This window comes from Podarcis muralis, chromosome 16 (assembly GCF_964188315.1).
Source record: "Podarcis muralis chromosome 16, rPodMur119.hap1.1, whole genome shotgun sequence".
NCBI lineage: Eukaryota > Metazoa > Chordata > Lepidosauria > Squamata > Lacertidae > Podarcis > Podarcis muralis.
This window is the reverse complement of record NC_135670.1, coordinates 17,498,963-17,520,288: the sequence shown is the minus strand read 5'-3', so window position 1 is coordinate 17,520,288 and position 21,326 is coordinate 17,498,963. Positions and strand designations below refer to the sequence as shown.

At 45.9% G+C, this 21,326-nt stretch overlaps 1 long non-coding RNA gene across 2 annotated transcripts in view; it reads left to right on the top strand.

Moving 5' to 3' along the window:
- The first annotated feature begins 281 nt into the window (after positions 1-281).
- The window catches only part of LOC114586779 (uncharacterized), a 29,572-nt gene continuing 8,527 nt past the window's right edge, over positions 282-21,326 (top strand). Inside the window, exons 1-2 of one of the 2 annotated variants that reach the window (XR_003704182.2) lie at positions 282-608; positions 2,720-2,824. This is a non-coding gene — a long non-coding RNA (uncharacterized LOC114586779). The remainder of the gene's footprint in view (positions 609-2,719; positions 2,825-21,326) is intronic. The other variant, XR_003704181.2, reaches the window with a different exon arrangement.

Below are 21,326 nucleotides of genomic sequence, written 5' to 3'. Positions count from 1 at the left end.
CTTCTTGCATCTGACAATGGACAGTGTTTTGCAAAGGTTTTGCAGTAATAAATGTGTTCATTTTTACGGGGCCACAGCACTTTAGCTGAAAAAGAAAGAAAGAGAAGAAACCCTCAGCCTTGTAGACAAAATCCAGCACACACCCTCATAGTAGTTCATATTTTCTGGGGCGCTGTCCTTTGGGGTTGAGAAAAATGAAATGGTGGCCAATGGATGGGTTTATGTGTTAATACATTTATCCCCTTCCTTTCTTTCCCCCAACCAAGAGACCCCAGAAAGAAAGACCTGGAGGAGAAAGGGAGGTCTGTTCCTCCTCCTGGCGCTGCTGCCCTTGCTGGCGAAGTAGATAGCCGGGGTTGGTTGTTATCTTTGGTTATCTAGCTGTATGAGTGGGGTCAAGTCTTCATAAAGCTAGATAACCGAAAGTAAAAATAACCCCATTACACGCCTGAGGAGGAGAAGAGAGAAGACTTTTAGAAAAGCAAAAGGAAAGATCTCTAAGAAAACAGAGACCGAAACAAAAGCCCTCTTGATGCTCAGGCAGTGAATAGAAGACGTAGAAACAGAGAGAAAGAGAAAGTCTCATTTCTGGATGCTAGAAGCTGGAGGTAAGCATTCTGAATTCCCAAACCCATTTCATTTTCACCCGTGGAGTAGCTGTGCTTAGATGCAGCTGTGGAGTAACGGCCACGCGAGGCCCTGATGTTTAATGATGTTGTGTAGCTAGATCTTGCTTTGCCGTTGTTATTCAGACTGCTGTGGGGGTGGGGAGGGAGCTCCCCGGCCCTGGCTTCCTCCCCCACTGACAGACCCCTTTTGCTGACTTTTCATGTTCCTTGGAAGCTACATTGCAAAGGTGTAATGGGTGGCACATCTGTAGGGAGCACAGCATAGCAATTACTCGGATACCACATATCATGGAGAATTCCAAAGTGGTGCATGGAATAAAATCCACAAAATGCCAATAAAACATTATAACGCATTGATTTGAATGAGCGATGAGAGAGACATCATGGAAAGCCTGTGTGAACCAAGTCTTAAGTAAGTGCCAAACACTTTGCAGCACACATGCCTATCTAATATCTAGACATGTGTGAGATTCTTTAGATGTGATTTCTCCATTGTAGGGGGTTAAACTAGACTCTTCAATTCTATGAGACTGCACTGTAAGTAAATGCTAAAACATAGAACATGATGGGTTTAGTATGTATTTGCTTTTCAGGCTCCTTAGCTACCACAACAACGAGCACATTTCTGGTAACAGGCCTGTTAGTGATCATTGCCACAGCGGCACAATTCTCTCCCGTAGATTTTGGAGTTGAGAAATGAGCTGGCTTGATTTGCCTCCATTAGTCGGCTTTGACCAGAGATCCCATTGGGGAAAGTGATTCTGCCATAGGCAGCTTGGCCCCATATACCTGAAGGAGTCTCTCCACCCCCATTGTTCAGCCCGGACACTGAGGTCCAGCTCCGAGAGCCTCCTGGCGGATCCCTCCCTGCGAGAAGTGAAGTTACAGGGAACCAGGCAGAGGGCCTTCTCGGTAGTGGCGCCTGCCCTGTGGAACGCCCTCCCATCAGATGTCAAGGAGATAGATAATTATACAACTTTAGAAGACATCTGAAAGCAGCCCTGTATTGGGAAGTTTAAAAAAATAAATAAATGATTTTTAAAAAATACATAAAATACAATAAGAATCAAATTATTGTACTGAACAAGAATATTAAAAAAAAACACAGAAAAAAGTAAGGAGAGGAAAAAAAGGGGGGGGGGGATACCTATACGTCCCTTTACCATACAGTCATACCTTGGATCCCGAATGCCTTGCGAGTTGAATGTTTTGGCTCCTGAATGACGCAAACCCGGAAGTGAGTGTTCTGGTTTGCGAATGTTCTTTGGAACCTGACCATCCGGTGAGGCTTCCGTGGCTTCCGATTGGCTGCAGGAGCTTCCTGCAGCCAATCGGAAGCCACGCCTTGGTTTCCAAATGTTTTGGAAGTCGAATGGAGTTCTGGAATGGATTCCGTTCAACATCCAAGGTACCACTGTATTTATATCATATATATCCTGTCATTTATCCACATGCAGAGAGGAAGAGCCTCCCACCTGCCAGCTTTTAGATGACACCTGAAGGCCCTGTCTAGGGATGTTTTAAATATCTGATGCTTCATTATGCGTTAAGACTTTGCAGGAAGCCTCCCAGTGGCTGGGGCAACCCAGTCAGATGGGTGGATAATGATGATGATGCTTTTTAGACAAATGGTCCATTGGTCCATTTAGCTTGGTGTATAATCCCAGCCTAATTCCTGCTTGGAGGTGGCATCTGGAACCATCACCATGGGAAGAAGTTACCCTCAGCCCTTCTTCCTGCCAGCTTTTCACCAGCCTGAAGGAAGGAGCTTCTGCTTCCCAGGGACAGTTGAAGTATGTCAGGAAGAGAAGACAAGGAGGTCCTGGAGGAACCAGTTAGCAAGGGGAAGGCATGCAGTCAGGGCTGGCGTCAGACGAAGGCACTGTTGGGCACCTGCCAGCAGAGTGGAGGAAGGGCCATAGCTCAGTGCTTTGTATGCAAAAGGCAGGTGCTGCCTGTCAGTGTAGACAATACTGAGGTAGATGGTCAGACCTATGTATAAGGCCGTTCCTTATGTCCCTAATTTTTTCATGAGGTTCTTCTAATTCTCTCTTGATCTCTTCTTTCTCACTGACCTGGATTATCCCAAGAAGTTGCTCCTATGGGGAACCTCGTATCACCTCTGCATTCTTCCGACTCTCTTCCACAAGGAAATTTTGGACTTCCAGCTGTCGTCTGAATTCCCTGGAATTACGGTCAGTGTGGTTTCCCCAGTCATTTGGAAAGATATTGTTTAGCTTTGGTGGAGTAGAACTGGGAAAGAATAATAATTATTACTGGTGCACTTTTACAGTGAATCTTGCCACCCTTATACAACAGAGGAGTGAGTTTTCTTAATTTTAAAAGAAATATTAAATTGAGTAGCAGTTCACACAAAATAGGCAGAAGAGGGAATAATTCTCCATGGTGTACGTGTGTGTGTGTGTGTGTGTGTGTGTATGCGCAAAAATACGTATGTGGAATTAATGATTTAATCTTAGAATTACTGTTAGTTCTTCCTTACAATAATAAACACATTAAAAACTAAAAAATCCTAGAATATTTTGTAGTGCAGGGATTTGAATGCTGTCCCTCCTGCCCCTTGATTTAGGTTCCAAATTCCTAAATTCCATCCTCAGGACTTGGGGGCGGGGAATCATGCCAGGATCAGAGGCTGCAACAAGTGGTCTTTCCTCTCCCGCCTCCTGCAAAAAGGCCTTGTGTCTCTTTCTAAAGCTGTTGTCCCAAGCTTGTTTTAGGGAGGGGGGAAACACTACTGAAAACAGTGGGGTGCTTGCAGTGGACATTTGGCTAGGATTGGAGTGGGTAGCAGTGATGGGTGTAATAAATCCAACGCAGGAGTTGTTCTGGGGTTGCACATCAGAGGCTGTTGCATGATTCGTAACACAGTCCACAGTTTGCTGATGCTCAAGAGTCACAGGTCAAAGTGACTTTGCTTCGGATGGGAGGAGCTCTTTATCCTAAAGAACCCAGCTGAACCCCAATCAAAGAGGCAGTGCAGGCCGGGGTGTAGGTAAAGGTACCCGTGACCATTAGGTCCAGTTGCAGATGACTCTGGGGTTGCGCGCTCATCTCGCTCTATAGGCCAAGGGAGCCGGCATTTGTCCACAGACAGTTTTTCGGATCATGTAGCCAGCATGACTAAGCCGCTTCTGGTGAACCAGAGCAGCGCACGGAAACGCTATGTACCTTCCCACTGGAGTGGTACCTATTTATCTACTTGCACTTTGACGTGCTTTCAAGCTGCTAGGTGGGCAGGAGCTGGGACCGAACAACAGGAGCTCACCCTGCCATGGGGATTCAAATGCCATGGGGATTCAAACCTTTCGATCAGCAAGCCCCAGGCTCTGTGGTTTAGACCACAGCACCACCTCTCAGCAAAATTTGAGGGGCAAAATTTCCAGGATCATCAGGAAAAGCTCCCAAGACAGGGGTGGGGAACAGGGTCTGAATGCGGCCCTCCAGGCCTCTCTGTCTGGCCCCTGGAACTCTCCCTAGACCACACTCCTTGCTGGTCCCATTGCACACAATTTTTGGGTGCTCCTGCCTGGCTGGAATGTGTTTCTGAGCTGTGATGATGTTTGCTTACCTAAATGGACAGTAGAGGAATATGTGTAGAAACCTCTGGTTTTTGCATGACTGGGATGGAGCCTTCTGCACAAAAGACAAGAATCTCATCTCTTGCTCTGCCCATGTTTGCTTCTGATGCCACCCCTAGAAGGTTGCCTGCAAAAGACCAGGGGTTCCCCAACCCCTATCCTAAACGAAGCCTGGCTTCCCCCACCCCACTCATATGCACATTTGGGACATCAGGGTCTGAGATACAGGAGCAATGATATGAGTCTCTCTCAGTTTTCCCTGATGGTGCCCCTCTTCCAGATTGCTTCATGCAATGAAAACCAAGGGCTGTCCACATCTTGGCTTAATGTGGATCGTGAGCCCTTGTGCCTCTTTCAAATGCCCCTCCTCCATGAAGGTGTTTTCCTCCAAGTACTGCTGCGCCACACTCTCTCCTCCCTAGAGCCAGAGATTCCCTATACTTTGGAGATCTGAACAGGAGAGCAACTTCAACTGTGCAGGGAATAGGAGGGAGAACGGCAGCAGTGGGGGGAAACCTTCAAAGAGGAAACACAAAATCTCCCCTGAAAAGGAGATGTGAATAATTTCTCCCTTGGGCGACAGAATACTTTGAGTCCTCCCTGTCATTGCTCCTCCTGTTCCAGAGCCCGTTCTGCTCCTGGATTCAGCATGCAGTGGCAAGATGACCAGGTGCCCAACTTGGGGCTGCACTGGGCTGGCATATGCCCCAACTGTCCCTGCTAACCTGAGGCAGTTCCTCTTCTGTGGTCCCTGCCCCTGGTAAATCAGTGCCCCAATCATGTCTCAGTTTGGCCCTTTGGGGAGATTTGGGCCTGGAAAGTGCCTTTCATTAGGAGTTGCTGTTCTTGAGGTTCAGCCCATCACCCCTTCTCTCTAAAAGGGACACACACACACACACACACACACACACACACACCCCTATCTAGATAGTAAATGTTACTGCATATTTTCAACTTGCAGCTGCTCTGGAATGACCGCCTTCAAGACGCATTGCAAGAGCGGTTCCAGAAAAGCAACCATCTTAATCTCTTGAGGCAATGCAAAAGAAAAGTGACCAGTCATACTCGGAAGCTGATGCTGTAGTAAATTTGTCAGCCTTCAAGGTGCCACAAGAACCTCTGTTGCTGTGGCAAGACAAACCAATTCTAAAGCTTCCTTTTAAGAGTGCAATTATAGTTAAGCTTACTAGCACCATGTTCAAGGCTGGGGAGTGAAATAGGGGGTGGGTAGCATTCCTTGCGCAAGGACAGTGTTTCCAGTTTCATCTGTGAAATGCTGGCGGTGGGGAGTGAGTTTTGCAGTGGAGGGATTCCGAAATAACAGGGAACAAAGGCAAAGAACAGGGAAGTTTGGTGTTAGCTCTCTGTCCTCGGTGCTGAATCTATTTCCTTAAAGCAATATGCCGCTGAATGCTGGTTAGTGGGATCCACAAGTGGGGACAACATCATTGCTGTCAGGTCCTCCTTGCAGGCCTCCCATTTGGGCAGCTGGTTGGCGACTGTAGAAACAGGATGCTGCACTAGATTGACGCCCTTTGGCCTGATCCAGCAGGGCTTTTAAAGCAGTGGTTGGATGGCCATCTGTCATGTATGCTGTAGCTGAGATTCCTGCCTTGCAGGGGGTTGCACTAGATGACTCATGGGGTCCTTTCCAACTCTATCTTCTATGATTCTATTATTCCTGTCAGTAACAGTGAGAGAGGGCCCTTGCTTCCATGCCCTGCCTATGGGCTTCCTGGAGAAATCTGATTGGCCACTGTAAGAATAGGATGCTGTGCTAGATGGGCTTCTCGTCTGATCCAGCAGCCTGGCTCTTATGTCCCGATAACCTATCAGAAGAGTGCATTTGTTTTGTAAACATTGCCAGTGCTTCTCCCCCAAATTCTTAGTCAGGGACCCCAAAGCTGGTCAATTAGAGGAATGAAGCAAGGCGAGCAAAATCACGCAGAGTTTATTCTGCTTCCCAGATCCAGGTTTTCAAATGATTTGGGGGGAAATACAAGCATGGGGATTTGGAAGAGAGGCAGACAACTCCCCCACCCAGCTTCAGCTGCAAAGTAGGTCAGTTTGGTGATGAAAAGTTGGCTCAGAAGCCCACTTTGCAAGGGGGAAAATATATAGAGACAGTCCCAGACAAAGCATGAGATGGTTTGCCTCCAAAAGACTTCTGTAGCCTTAGAAGGAGAGGCCCTTTCTCTGCACAAGGTATGGATAATGTAGTTTTCACTTCTTGTCTTATGTCACACGAGTTGATGATCCATATGCCACCCCTCATAAAGAATCTGTGGGAGTCAACATATATTTAGATTTTCCAGGTCTGGGCTTTGACTTGGAGACCATGCTCAGGTCTTCAAGAGAGAAACTTGAGAGTTGCCTCCAAGTTTCAAGAGAGCGAATGTGGCACACGTGGAAATAATTGATGTTTTGATCAGGACTGTGTTGGCATTGGGAGCTGGTTTGAGCATTCCAATAGCCAGAGCTCAGCACTATCCACTTTGGAGTTATTCATCATGACTCTAGCAGGCAGCGTTCAAAACGTACAGGCCTTGTGGAGTTAGTTTGGGGTACCCAAACACCAATCTTTCATCTGTTGCTGGGCAAGCTGCATCTTCAGAAAGCTCAAGTGATCTGATTTTTCTCACTAGGAAAATGCAGTGTATTCCCACAATGAAACACAGAAAGCAACTGCATGTTCTGAAGGCACTGACTGGACTTGAGGTTAAGCCCTCCAATTGTTTTGGGACTCTTAAGTACCTTGAAGACATCCTTGGACAAACAAGCTTGTGTGTGTGTGTGTTTGCGTGTTTGAACGTGTGCCAGTATGAGGCACAAACATAGCTTAGAAGAGGGGAGTGCTTGCAGGCAATGCAGGGATTTCAGGATTGCTGGTGCACGATCCCATTTCATTGCCCTGATCAGCAGCTGCATTCTGCACTCACTGCAACCTCTGGGCCATTTTCAAGCAGAGACACATTGCAGTAGTCCAGCTGTGAGGGTTACCAACCAGGGCATGGATGACTGAGGCTAGGCAACCTCCACCTCCTGTGTTGCACAGTAAGCTCTGCTCTAGTTATATTTGACCTGCCTGTGCAGAGAAGGGGTGGGAGGAGAACAATGTGACCCCAGTTTCAGAGCTGAGGGGAATTAAGGCACTGAATCACCTGGTGCAATGGTGGCTTAGTGGTCTAAGCACTGGCTTTGGGCATTCCTGCATTCCTTAGACCCGTCAACTCAAATTCTTCTGGATCTGCAGCCTCTCTTTAAATTTTAAGCCCATGAGATCAGCCCCAGCACACAAGGGCAACGGAGCAGCTTTGGATGTTATGTGAAAGACCACCAGTTGGATGTGTGAGCAACTCCCAGCACCTGGTATTTCAAGGTGTCCTGTTTCCAACAGGGGAGGGGAGGACATAGTCATTGTGACTTTCCAAGTTGGCCAAAGGTTGCTGTGATGTGCTTCAGGATGACGTGCCGAGTGGAGAAGAGGCCCTTGGCCAGCCCACCCTCTGTGGATTTAGGGTTAGCTTTTGATGGACACGGAGCTGAGAAATGTAATCAACTATAGTTTTAGTTGATTATTTGAGATTATTGATTATTTGAGTCAATTTTTCAGAAACTAGGTCAGCATTACTAGCTTGTATTGGAGCAAGCTCCAAGGACAGGGCATTCTGGGATCTGCATGGCATTGAATGGAAATGCTGTTCTCAACATTTGAGGGGTGGGGGATGTTTTGTGTGCGCGGTGTGAGTTAAGAGCAGGTATATTTATTTATCTGAAACTAGTTTTCCCCCCTCTTCTCCTTTTGGCTCCAGTAATGTGGGAGGGGAAAATAAAAATCTGGGCAGCCGGCTGCCTGAATTCATGTCCCTCTGCAAATCATCAGCAAAGATGATTCATTGTGGATCCTACATCAGTTAAATCACACATGTGCAGTTAAGAAGAGGTGAAGCAGTCTTCCGCAACCTTTTCCCTTCCAGATGTTTTGAACTTCTACTCCCATCAGCCCCAGGGGCTGTGCTCTCAACAACCTGGGCATCTTGGTGGCTTGGGCTGATGGGAATTGTGGTGCAAAATATCTGGGAGGAACCAGATTAGGAAAGGCTGGTGTAGTGGCATGGCTGCAAGTGGAAGTCTACTACAGTTCAGTTGTTTTCACACATTCAAGGCCCCAGACGGACATGTGCGAGATTTATTCCCAGAAGAGGTAGAGAAGGCCACAAATTTAGATGGCTTTGCAAGCAGGTTAGACAAATTCATGGAGGGATGCTATGATGGCTATATGCTCCCTCAACTGCTGATATTCAGAGGCTTACCATCTCCAGCCTCAGGGAGGAAGCACAAGTGGGGAGCAGGCTCTTACGCTGAGGTCCATTGGGGCAGCTGGCTGGCCACTGTGAGAGCAGGATACTGGGTCCCCTTGGGCCTGATCCAGTAGCCAGGCTCTTCTGATGTTCCTATACTCAAATTCGACCTTGTGACCTGCCTGAGGCATCATCCTGATTCATTATGGCCGTCTCAGCCTCAAGTGGCAAATATTGTGGCTTTGGGCAATCTTAGAGATATAGTTCTGCTGCCAGATATGTCGCCCTGATTATGCCCTGGCTGTTATTAGATGTGATGTTGGCAGAGCACCTGACATTGGCCTGGGGGTGTTTTCTGGGGGCCTTAAGCCTGCCTGGATCCTCCTGGTGATGAAGATTCAAGTTGTAGCATGTCCAGAAACCATGACTCAGCAGCCTCCCCCGATCACTCACAAAACTGCATTTGTTCAGCTTGTAAAGCAAGCAGTTGCAAACAATATTTGTTTGCAGAGGGGTAGGAAATAAGGTGGCTTGTGTAAGCAACTATTCCATTGGAATTTGGGGAGGAGGGGAAGGAACGTTAAATCAGTTGCTGGCCTCTGAATCCAGAGATTTCTATGAATCTCAAGCTTAATTTTTCTCTGTCATACAAAAACACATTTGAAATTACATGTAGAATAATGCATAATATAGCCTTATCTATAGTCTGAAGTACTTCTGGAGTGATAAAGAATATGATATATTGGATTTTATGTTAAGTTTAGTGAGATCCTGAGGGCAGCAGGATAAGACAGGTCAGATATTTGTATAATTTATTATTATTACTTTTATAGCCCAACCTTCACCAAATGGTTCCGGGGAGGGGGGTTTCCAAACAGTCCCCCCCCCCAAGCTTATTTCATTGAATTTTCACAAAAAAGCATTAAATTGTTGTCCAGTATCATGACTTGTGTTACCTAAACAATACAAGAGTGCCCTTATTTGGGCTTTGGACACATCAGTTACTTAAATAACCTTTCCAAATATTTTTCTGAGTAGTGGGCAATGGGAACTCGCTTTCATAGCCAATGACATAAGATATTAATGGATGCTACACCATGTCAAACTTGTCTCTTTTGGAAGTTCCTTGTAGAACCCTTCTGTGGCCGGTGAAACTTTCTGATAAGGCCACATCCCAGACAACATTAAACAGGGCTGTTCTTAAACAGAGGGACCACCGTAGTTCTTTATGACCCTTAGCACTACTTGAGCTAAAGTCCAGGGCGGGGAATGCAAGTTTTGGGTTAGGCTGCAAGGATTGCTTAGGGGCAATAGAAATAACCATGAAAACACGGATCCAGAATTTTGGTTCAATAATACATTCCTGTCATACATGCACACAATATCCAGGTTTCCCATGGACAGGGAAGGATGGAGGAGCTAGGAGAGCCTGCTCATGCCTTTCCTTGCACAGCTGTCTTGCCAGATGGACCAGTTGGGTCCCCAAATATCTGGGGATGCTGCCGCCACACACCCTATTAACCCTTACAGCCCCCAGGCTGGGTGAATTCTGGGAGATGGTCTTCTGCCCCCTCCAGAGCCAGTGTGGTGCAGTGGTTAGAGTGTCAGACTAGGACCTGGGAGATGAGGGTTCAAATCCCCACTTGGCCATGAAGCTCACAGGGTGACCTTGGGCCGGCCACAGCCTCTCAGCCTAATATACCCTCATGGGGTCATTGTGAGGATACAATGGAGCTGGGGAGAGAACTTTGTACATCAGGCATAGGCAAACTCGGCCCTCCAGATGTTTTGAGACTACAATTCCCATCGTCCCTGACCACTGGTCCTGCTAGCTAGGGATGATGGGAGTTGTAGTCCCAAAACATCTGGAGGGCTGAGCTTGCCTATGCCTGTTGTACATCATCTCAGGCTCCTCGGAGGAAAAGTGGAGCATAAGAGTTATTGTTGTTATCATTGCTTTTATCTCCAGTAATGCCCACACTGAAAGGTCTTCCTGCTTGCGGTGATATCAGCGAGGGGTTGACAGAAAGGCCCTCTTCTTCCCCTTGTCTTATCCTGCTAGCCGCTGGCCTCTCTCGGAAGTGTGTGGGTGTGCTTGGCTCATTGAGCTAAAGCACTTGCATCTGGAAAACCTTGAAAGACGCTTTTGTTGAGACTGCAGGGTTTGGAGAAAGACGTGTGGATTGCGCTTTGCTAAGGAGCGTGGCTCTTGGGTAAACGCAGCGACTCTCCTCCATCTCAGCATTCTGCCTTCAGAAATGTTATTGTCTTCCCACTCTCCCTCCCTTGCTTTCCAAGAGGGTTATTTAAACATTCCGTTTCTTTTCTTTTTCTTCTCTTTCTTGGTGTAACTCTGCAGACTGATTTCTGCAGAAGTTAAATTTTAAAACAGCAGCGACGACAACAACAACAACAACCAGGCTAGTGTATTAATTGAGAAGTGAACTCTTCTTTTCCACATGTCTTAGAAATTTTAAAGCTCCGGGGAAACACCTTTTCTTTGTTGTAAAATGCCCTGTGTTTATTGAAAAGTGTGCATAGTATGAAGAGCAAACTTTAGAAACAACAAAAGGGCAAAAGCAGCAGCCATACAGCAGAACAATGAAAACCATAGCATGCATGGAATAAAAATATTAAAAGTCCTTGCCACCAAAATGACAACAGGCAAGCACCGCTGGAGAGTCACAGACTTGGACTAGTTAACCTTGAAGGACAACTAGTCCAAACTCCGCTTTCTCCAGAGACACCCCACTCAGCCTCAGCTTAGAGGCCTCCAGCCAGCGAGAGCCTGCCCAGCCACCCCCTCTGCCTGGGGGGGCAGCATGGGGGTCGGGGCTCCAATTCTCTTCTGTCTTCCAAAACCACAAGGCGCTGCTGCTTATCAAGAGGCAGGGGTGCCAACTTGAATAAAATATTGTGGGAGGGGGCAGGTAAGCCCCACCCTGCATAATCGATCACATGGTGTGGAGCACGTGCAAAATTTGAATAACAATGCTCATCAACTTTTTTGTGGGGTGGGCCCCATCAAATATTTTATGGGAGGGGGCAAAGATCCCTTGGCCCCTAGGAGTTGACTTCTATGTCAAGAGGGGAGGGTTGACAGGGTGCCAAACAGGAATATTTTTAGCAGGTCCTGAAAAGAGTACAGTGAAGGGCGCCAGCTTGATCTCAAAAGGCAGGGAGTTCCAAATTTAGGTGCTGCCACACTAAACGACTGAGTTCCATTTTATTATTTTATTTTATTTTATTTTATTTTATTTTATTTTATTTTATTTTGTTTTGTTTTGTTTTGTTTTGTTTTGTTTTGTTTTGTTTTGTTTTGTTTTATTCTATACCGCCCTATACCTGAAGGTCTTACCAATGCGGAATGAATACAGTGGTATCTCGGGTTAAGAACTTAATTCGTTCTGGAGGTCCGTTCTTAACCTGAAACTGTTCTTAACCTGAGGTACCATTTTAGCTAATGGGGCCTCCCGCTGCTGCCGCACGATTTCTGTTCTCATCCTGAGGTAAAGTTCTTAACCCGAGGTACTACTTCCGGGTTAGCAGAGTCTGTAACCTAAAATATCTGTAACCCGAGGTACCACTGTATTATGTGGCACCTGTAACGGTACCAGTTTCACCGATCAAAGTGGTTGAGTGGAAACATGTAGGGGAATGTATAGAGTGGAGTCTGATTGGCTGGTTTCGTTCCCTTATGCATGAAGGCATTGTGAAACCATCACTGTCTCACAGTGGAACCCTGTTTGTGGGTATTCAGATGTATGTTCCACTGCAGTCCATGTTCATAGGCACATGACCCAACTTTCTATGTGGCATCAGATTGGCTGCGTAGACCTGCACAATCTTATTTGCAGAAGTCGTCGCCAAAAACGGGAGGGGTGAAATAAACATTTCAAAGAAGGATTGCAATTTATTGAGGATACTTTTAGCTTGAGCTCCATCCTAAGATTTCAGGGTAGGGGTGCAACAGTTTTAAAGCCGACAACTGCAATTAAAAGAGCAGGTTGAAAAAGCTGCAAATAGTTAAAATTGCAATAAACTAAACTAAAATAAAAAGCCATTCGAGCCACCACCTCTTCAGGAGTAGCATGCTGGCATCTCACAAAACTTCTTGCAAATAGTTAGGTCTTTACTGTTACTTTCTGACAATGGTTGTCTGTGCTGCGCAACCCCAGTTGGACTACTGTTTTGGTATTTTTGAGCTGGGAAAGGTTCAGAAAAGGGCAACCAAAATGATCAAGGGGATGGAGTGACTCCTATGAGGAAAGATGACAACACCTGCAGCTTATTTGATTAGGGGGAAGAAAGGTGAATCACATGACAGTGGGGTGTAAAAATGTCCCCCACCATCTCTCATAGTGAGGGGGTGTGTGAATCTGCCATTTTGGGTTTTTCCTGTTTTCTAATCAGAATTTCAGCCCTTCACTTTTCTGCATCAGTTTGTGAATATTTTTTTTTTAAAGTCATATTGAAAATTCATGAGCGTTTTTGTGTGAATTTTTTCTAAGAGACACAAGTTTGTGTGCAGTTTTGCCCTGTGCACACACTTTTGTAAAGACATTTCCCTCAATATAATGCATGATATGTTATTATGTGTGTTGTTTACACCAACATATGCATTTTTATGCACAGCTTACCCCAGTAAGTGTGTTTTTGTACTGGAGAACTGCACTAGATAAAATTCAGAGAAGTGTAAATTTCGAAGCATGGCTGTTTTCTGGTTCTCTTTATCATTTAGGAAAGCATGAATTACGTAGGTTCGCCTTTAAATGTGAACCAAATTAACTTTCTCTCTCATCCCTCCTCATATTATCGTAATCCAGCAGGATCACCCAATGAAGCTGAATATTGGGAGATTCGGGGTAGACAAAACGAAGAACTTTTTTTGCACAGCACATAGTTAAACTATGGAATTTGCTTCCTATGGATGTAGAGGGAGACACCAATTTGGAATAGTTTAGAGGGGGTTCAGACAAATTCCTAGAGGATAAGGCTATCAATGACTCTTAGCTGCAGTGGCTGGGCTTACTACCCCCAGAATAAGAGGGTGACATGTTTGTTTGTATTTTATAATGACGTTTTTAAATGTAGGAATCCCAACTTGGGAGAAAGGTGGGATATAAATACATTTAATGAACAAGCAAGCAAACAAATATACAAATTAATAAAATGAAACTAGTTGGGAAAAACAGTTAAAAAATGAAAACACATCTAGAACAAGCAATTAAAAGAGAGTTTGCCCTGGCAGCAGCCCAGTGGACAGCATCTTTTGCCCCTTGGTTTCCAAAGGCCTTCATGAATGAAAAGGCATTGGTCTGCCAACAGAAGGATAACAAAGAAGGAACCCCACAATATGGGAGCAGCCACAGCCCCCCCCCCCCATATCACTACCACCTGTTGCCCTTAGGAAGCTGGACTAGATGGGCCTTTGGTCGTAGGATTTTGGAGCAGTTTTTAAGCAATTTGGTTTGCCCACTGACAAAGGCTGGTCTAAGAAAAGATGCTAGCTGACCATTTCCACTGGGTGGTGGTTGCCTTTGCCAATTTCCTGCTGAACATCTCTTTGTCATGGCAGGACTCGCATTCAAATCATCAATAGCTAGGTGCGGAATGGACATTGGAAGAACCAGCTGTAATTTCAAGCACTTCAGGTAAACCTGCAGCAAAGGGCTATTGTTAAACTCAAAAGCTTGTCCCACAGGGAGGCAGTGATGGTCACCATTCTGATATATGGCTCTTGCAGATTTCATCTCAGTGCCCCTAAAGAGGCTGGAGAAATTATGTAAAGAGCAGAAGTGGGGAGAGAGAGAGAGAGAGAGCAAGGGAGCTTGGGAACCTGCAAGAATGAGGGCACTCATTTGTCAATTTGTTAATACCTAAAGGAGCGTCTCCACCCCCATCATCCAGCCCGGACACTGAGGTCCAGCACCGAAGGCCTTCTGGCGGTTCCCTCGCTGCAAGAAGTGAGGTTACAGGGAACCAGGCAGAGGGCCTTCTCAGTAGTGGCACCTGCCCTGTGGAATGCCCTCCCTGCAGATGTCAAGGCAATAAACAACCATTTTACTTTTAAAAGACAACTGTTTAGGGAAGTTTTTAATGTCTGACACTGTGTTGTTTTTAATATTCGGTTGGAAACCACCCAGTGGCTGGGGAAACCCAGCCAGATGGGTGGGGTGTAAATAATAAATTATTATTTTTATTATTATTATTATCAAGGCCTTGGGAAAGACAGACAAATTCATGGAGGAGTGTGCTATCAACAGCTACTCCTCTTGATGGTTGTGCTCTGCCTCCATGGCTGGAAGTAGCAATGCTAGCTGCTAGAAGTCACAGACGGGGAGAGGGTTCAGGGCCTGCTTGTGGCTTTCCCATCGGGGCATCTGGTTGGCCCCTGTGAGAACAGGATGCTGGACTAGATGGATCATTGCCCTGATCCAGCAAGCTCTTCTTACGTTCTTATTATCCTGGAGTGGGAACAAAATATACTTGCCTTTCCTTATGGGCAGAAACATTTGTGGCTACGTTTGCCACCCTACCCTCTGTTCAAGGGGATTCTTTATTTGACGTAAAGAACTGTGGCTAGGTTATTAGGTATTTTTGTCCTCCTGGTGAGGAGGATGAGAGACTATGCCCCCCCTACCCCCGCAATTGGAAGAGGCTTGAAATCCCCTCCAGGTGGCAATGCGAAGCAGCCGCCAGTTCCCCAGCAAGAGCACATCACTCATTCACTTGCACGGTCTTTAAATCCACCCAGTGCACCATTAATCCAGGCAGTGCTGCTCAGGCCGTTTCTGGAATCCTTAATCCAGCAGGTGACTGGCGGGGATAACGGATTAGCGATGGCGTTCCGTCCAAGGCTTCATCCTGCTGGGCTCTTGAGCCCTCCATGGGTCCTGGGCAGCTGCCTGTCTCTACCAAATGTGGATGCCAGCCTTGAGATGAAGAGCGGTGGCTAAAGCCAAGATGAAATTGCACAAGATGTGCAGGGTATAAACAGGGTGCTTTATATGAACACGAGAAGAGGCCGCTGGATCAAGCCAAGGGCCCATTTAATCCAGCCTTCTGTTCTCACAGTGGCCAACCAGGGGCCCCCAAGGGAAAACCAGTGGCGGGAGCACACTGGGTGTGGAATAAGCTGTCATGTGAACACACCCTAAACTGTCTAATCTGTTTAAAAAGATTTTGATCAAATGAAAAGGTGGCCGCAGAAAACCCAGAAATAGTACCTCAGGTTAAGAACTTTGCTTCAGGATGAGAACAGAAATCGTGCTCCGGTGGCACGGCAGCAGCAGGAGGCCCCATTAGCTAAAATGGTGCTTCAGGTTAAGAACAGTTTCAGGTTAAGAACGGACCTCCGGAACGAATTAAGTACTTAACCTAAGGTACCACTGTATTTGTATTCTTGAATGCCATCTCAAGAAGCATTCCTTTTGTGTTTGAGAGGATGGGCAATGCCTCTCATCTACAGCAACAACCAGTTCATGTCAGGCTGGATCCTGATGCTGATGTTGAGTTGTAGTCCAAGACACCTGGAAGAGGAAGCAGGTTGGCTAAAGCAAGGACTTCTCAAGAGATGGCTAGGTTCCTGGTCCACCTTATCCCTGATGCCTTGTGAATTAGCCTAGAGGTTGTCGTGCCAGACCCTTCATCATTCCAAAGAAAAATCATATTGCTTCCGAAAAGATTGTCAGGCTCAGATCCCAAAGAGGAGGGGAAAAAATGTAGGAGAAGTACGGTAACAAAATAGTGTTGCTCTATGTAGAATCATAGAATTGTAGAGTTGGAAAGCGATCCCATGGTTCAACAAGTCCAACCTGCCCCTGCACAGTTAAAGAATCACAGCTAAGGAAGCCCTGACATATGTCCATCCAACCTCTGCTGAAAAACCTCCAGTGAAGGAGACTCCCCCACTTTCTGAGGTCATCCATTCCACTGTCAAACAGCTCTTGCCTTCAGAAAGTTCTTCCTAATATATAGTCAGAGCCTCTTTTTTATCACTGGAATCCATTGGTTTCAGGTTCTGAAAACAAGTTTTCTCCATCTTCCACGTGACAGTCGTTTGGCGGCTTTTTTGAGGACCATTGGCATCTTGGGTTTTAAATCAATGGCAGGCAAGCAACTGCAGAACCCATGAAATCAGGCAGGGAGGCACAGAAAGAATTGGGGGTGTCAAGGATGGAAGGAATCTGGTCTGAACACTGAAGTGTTCCAAACAGATCCTGATTTCCATCTGCAAAGATGTTGGAGGCCCTGAGACTCTAGCCTAGTTTAGACAGGACCAATTAGGCCTCCCATCACGATTGTTTGGTTTGTGTGCAGATTTTAACGGTTAAACTGACGCGGTCAATGTTTGACCGCCAAGCCGTCCTGTCTTCTTTTGGTTGTGGCTACCATTTGAATTCGAGGCTTAATTTTGCTTTGTCTCTCTCTCTCTCTCTTTCTCTCTGCAGACGCATTTTAATTACAGAACTAGCCAATCCCAGGCCATCATTTTGTTTTCCTTGCCACTGCCCGGGTCCGTTATCATGTTCCACCTATGCGCTTGCGCATGAGTCTCCCTTGGCAAAGCAGACTGCGGTGGGGGGGGGGGTAGAGAAAGAGGCGCTACCGCCTGCCTGGTGCGCCTTCCTAATGACCAGTCTGTTCCAGATTGGGAGTGGCAGGAGGAAGGGAGGGTACCTTGTGAGAGGCAAGCGGTGGTGGGAATGGTTTGCTCAGGATTTGGGGGGGATTAGATAATTCATCACAAGAGCGGCAGCAGCAGAACTCACGCCAAAGGCAGACACAAGCTCCTTTCACCACGATCATGGTGGAGAGCAAAGGCATTAACCCCCCCTCTCATTAGGCATTCCAAGCCCATCTCTTCTCCTTTTCTTTTAATAGTTAAACCTGATTTGCATGCATTTGCATAATGAACATCATTTGCATTCCCGGTTTGTTGGCTACCTCTGTGGGAAAAGTCAAAGCGGGCGATCTGGGGAGAGGGATTTCAGCAAAGACAAAAGGGAAGATTTCAGTTACCCCCCTTCGCTTGCTCCCCCCCCAAACAGTGAAGAATTTAACACACAACCAGTTCCCCCCTGCCTCTTTGTGGAAGACAGAGAGGCCTGTCAGGATCAGTGTGTATCCTAGCATTTGTTACTGTCTCCCCCAACCACTTCCTGCAATCCTTCATCTCCTCCTGAGCTCTTTCCCCCTTCCTTTTGGTTCCTTCTGAGGGTGTGAGGTGAGAGAAAACAAACTGTGTGTGAGAGAAAGAAAGGGAAAGAAAGAGAGAAAGAGAGCGAACGAACCACCATTTTAGGTAGCTGGCATCTATAAAATGGCGGACCCTCACACAGGTCTTGAGCAACATGACTGGTGATGTGTCACAGATTTTGGTGGATTTGCACAGTTCAGAACTTACCTCATGAATTGTCCAGTGTGGGCCCACATACGAGCAACACTACATGCACCAACTCAATCTGCTTTTAAAAAGAAGATTATTTTGGTGTGGGTTGTTGTGGCTGGACGGTTTCACAAAACGACACAGGCACATCCGATGGTGTGATTACCAGGCAAAGTGACACAAGCTACTAGCCTGAGCATTCTTCTCTCTCTCTCTCTCTCTCTCTCTCTCTCTCTCTCTATATATATATATATATATATATATATATATATTCTTTTTTGATATATATATTCTTTTTGATGTTAGTCTGTACGTTGCACCTCTTTCGAAAGCAGAGTAGTTCTAGGGGAAGTAGTGCTCAGTTGTTGCTCACCAGAGGAGCGTTTGAAGCTGCCTCATGCCAGGTCAGACTTTTGGTCCATATCCCTCAGTACAACTTGACACTGACTGGCAGTGGCTCCCTTTGGACCTGCCTGGAGGTGCTAGGGATTGAATCTGGGACCTTCTGCGGGCAAAGTAGATGTTCTACCAATGAGCCCTGGTTTTCCTCCAGGTGTTTCCGAAAACAGTATTTTGTTATGGGGAATAATGGAGTCTTCCTACAGACAAAGAACAATAATTAGTTTCTGAGTAGAAGAGGGCATGTGCTCTCTCCTTCACCCCTAACTCACACAGGGGGAATGGCTGAAAAGCAGTGCCTATGAAATTTCTAGTGATGGGTGTGGTAACATTTCTTCTCCCTTGAAAAAGTTTTGGGTCTTATGCAACTAAGTCCCACTCAGAACAGACGACTAAAATGGATGGACTTAAGGTAGTTATGGTCCTTGATTTCAGTCTGGATGTTCTGAGTTATTTAAATGCATTATTATTATTATTATTATTATTATTATTATTATTATTGCTTGTCATCATTGTCATAGTGCTCCAAGAATGAGATGTTGTGCCTCCTAAAATTCATTTCCCTACATAATTCTTTAGGGAATTATGTCTTCATCCTTCTCAGCATGTTGTTCCTAGTTTTAATGACACAGTAGCACCATGTATCATGTGGTTGATGTGAAAGACTTTTGTGTGATGAGGTTGACTATCTCCAGAGCTCTTCTATTCTTTTTCTCTCCCCCCCCCACCCCGACCTATATAATCTGACAATGACAAACCAATGGACCACCAAAAAGCCAAACAACAGCTGTAAACTGGTAGTTTCATTCAACTCTTGTGACTAGTACAGTACAGGCAAGAACCAGCCACTTGGATTTGATATCCCGCCTTTCACTCCCTTTAAGGAGTCTCAAAGCGGCTAACATTCTCCTTTCCCTTCCTCCCCCACAACAAACCACTTACAAAGCTACCCTAGAAGAGTTGCCTGACTCTTAAGTTCAGTCTGTCATTAACTAAAACTTCTGTCGTTAGTTGATTTTCCCACACACTAATGCGAGTCTGACTGATGGACCACAGGAGCACTCAGGGTCTCTCTGAGGGAGACAGGATTCACAGCTTGACTCAAGAAACAGCAAGCTGCAGAGCAAAAGAGACCATGGAAGAAGGTTGCATCAGGTTTTATAGCATTAGACACATTAGTGAAGGTCAGATCTCTCAGTTATTCATATGCTATTTTATTTAATGCATTTCATATCCCTCCATTTTCTCCAAGATCAAGGTGACGTACATGGTGCTCCCCCTCCTAAATTAACCCCCACAACAACCCTGTGAGGTAGGTTAGGCTAAGAGGGGGTGACTGGCCCAAGGTCACTCAAGGTCACTCAGCGAGCTCCATGGCTGAGTGGGGATTTGAACCCTAGTCTCTCTGGCCTGGTCTGACACACTAACCACTATACCACACCAGCACTCAGTGTGTTTGCTGTTAGAAGGCCTCCCTCCATTACTAGAGGTGAATGGGAAATGTTGCATCTGAGACCTTAATCTAAACATTATCTAGGCTGGAAGCTATTTACTGCTTCAGCTGTGCTGGTGTGATGCCCTTTTCCTCAGAAGACTGTGTCGGCCGTGGTGGCATCTTCTGGAGCAGGGCTAGGCAACCCTTTTTCTCTTGAGGGGTTCATTCTCTCCAGGATTATCTAGTTGAGGGCCACGAGCCAGGAGCAGAAGAATTCTGGATTAACTAATCTGGAATAAAGACCACCTGCTTCACTTTTCATTATAGCTTATTCAAACTTGAATTCCCAGTCCTATGCAAATCTATTCAAAATAAGCCCCCACCAGCCAGGATGGAGGCACACACAAACCTGGCCAATACAGCTACTAGTCTAGAAAGCAAGTGAATGTAACTCCTTTCTAACTTTAGTGTGGTGTGTGTGCTGAATTTTACAGTGCATTACAGCTAGGTAATGGTTACAAAAATGCAGTTACCAGGGTAAAGTATGTGTATAAAAGCATATGTTATTGAAAATAATATAAAATTACTATGAGGAAATTGCTTTGCAAGAATGTGTATATTACAAGAAATTTGCACAAAAATGCTGATGAATTTTTTCAGGGACCCTTTTCTTCCATTCATATATATATATATATATATATATATATATATATATATATATATCAGATGTGGAACTGAGGAGAACTGAATTGAAGAATGGCAAAATGGGGAACTGAAAGAAACCAGCAGTGACCGATTTGCCCATCCTTAACACAAAGAGAGAGAGAGAGAGAGAGAGAGAGAGAGAGAGAGAGAGAGAGAAGGAAGGCTATCAATTTGTTCTTTATTTTTTAAAATCCATTTCTTTTTATCAAATAAAATAACTATGCCCTTCCAAATGTTCTGAAACTACAGGGTGAGGGAAGGCTTAGCTCAGTGGCAGAGCATCTGCCTTGAATGCAGAAGTCCCCAAATTCAGTCCCTGGCATCTCCAGGTAGGGCTGTGAGAGGTTCCTGCCTGAAACCATGGAGAGCTGCTGCCAGTCAGTGCAGGGCATGAGCAGGAAAGAAGGACCTCTGATGGGACCTTCTGGAGCAGCTTCAGGAGACATCTGGGTCCATAGCATCTTCACACAAGAGAGATATTTATTTTAGTCAGAGCATTTGCGGCTCACTCTTCAGCCAAAATGGCTCCCACAGCTGTTTACATACGAACAAAACAAGACCACCCCTACAATTAAAAGAACAACAACCCTATATGACACACAAGGGAAAAGGGACAAGGAGGGAAGAGGAAGATCAAAATCACAACTTGGGCATCCATTTCTAAACGGCTGTTCCAGAAATGACCAGCTGGTCTAGAAAGTGCCTGATGGAGCTGGGCTTTCAGAAAGCTGATGGAAGGACCCCTCTGCTTCCCATCTCTCCCACAGAGGCAACCCTGATGCAGTTGGCCTACCATAGCAGAGTCGATGGAGTGAGTCCTGCTTTCTGTATTCTTCTTCACTCCCTCAGCAAGCCCCCTGTGTGTGC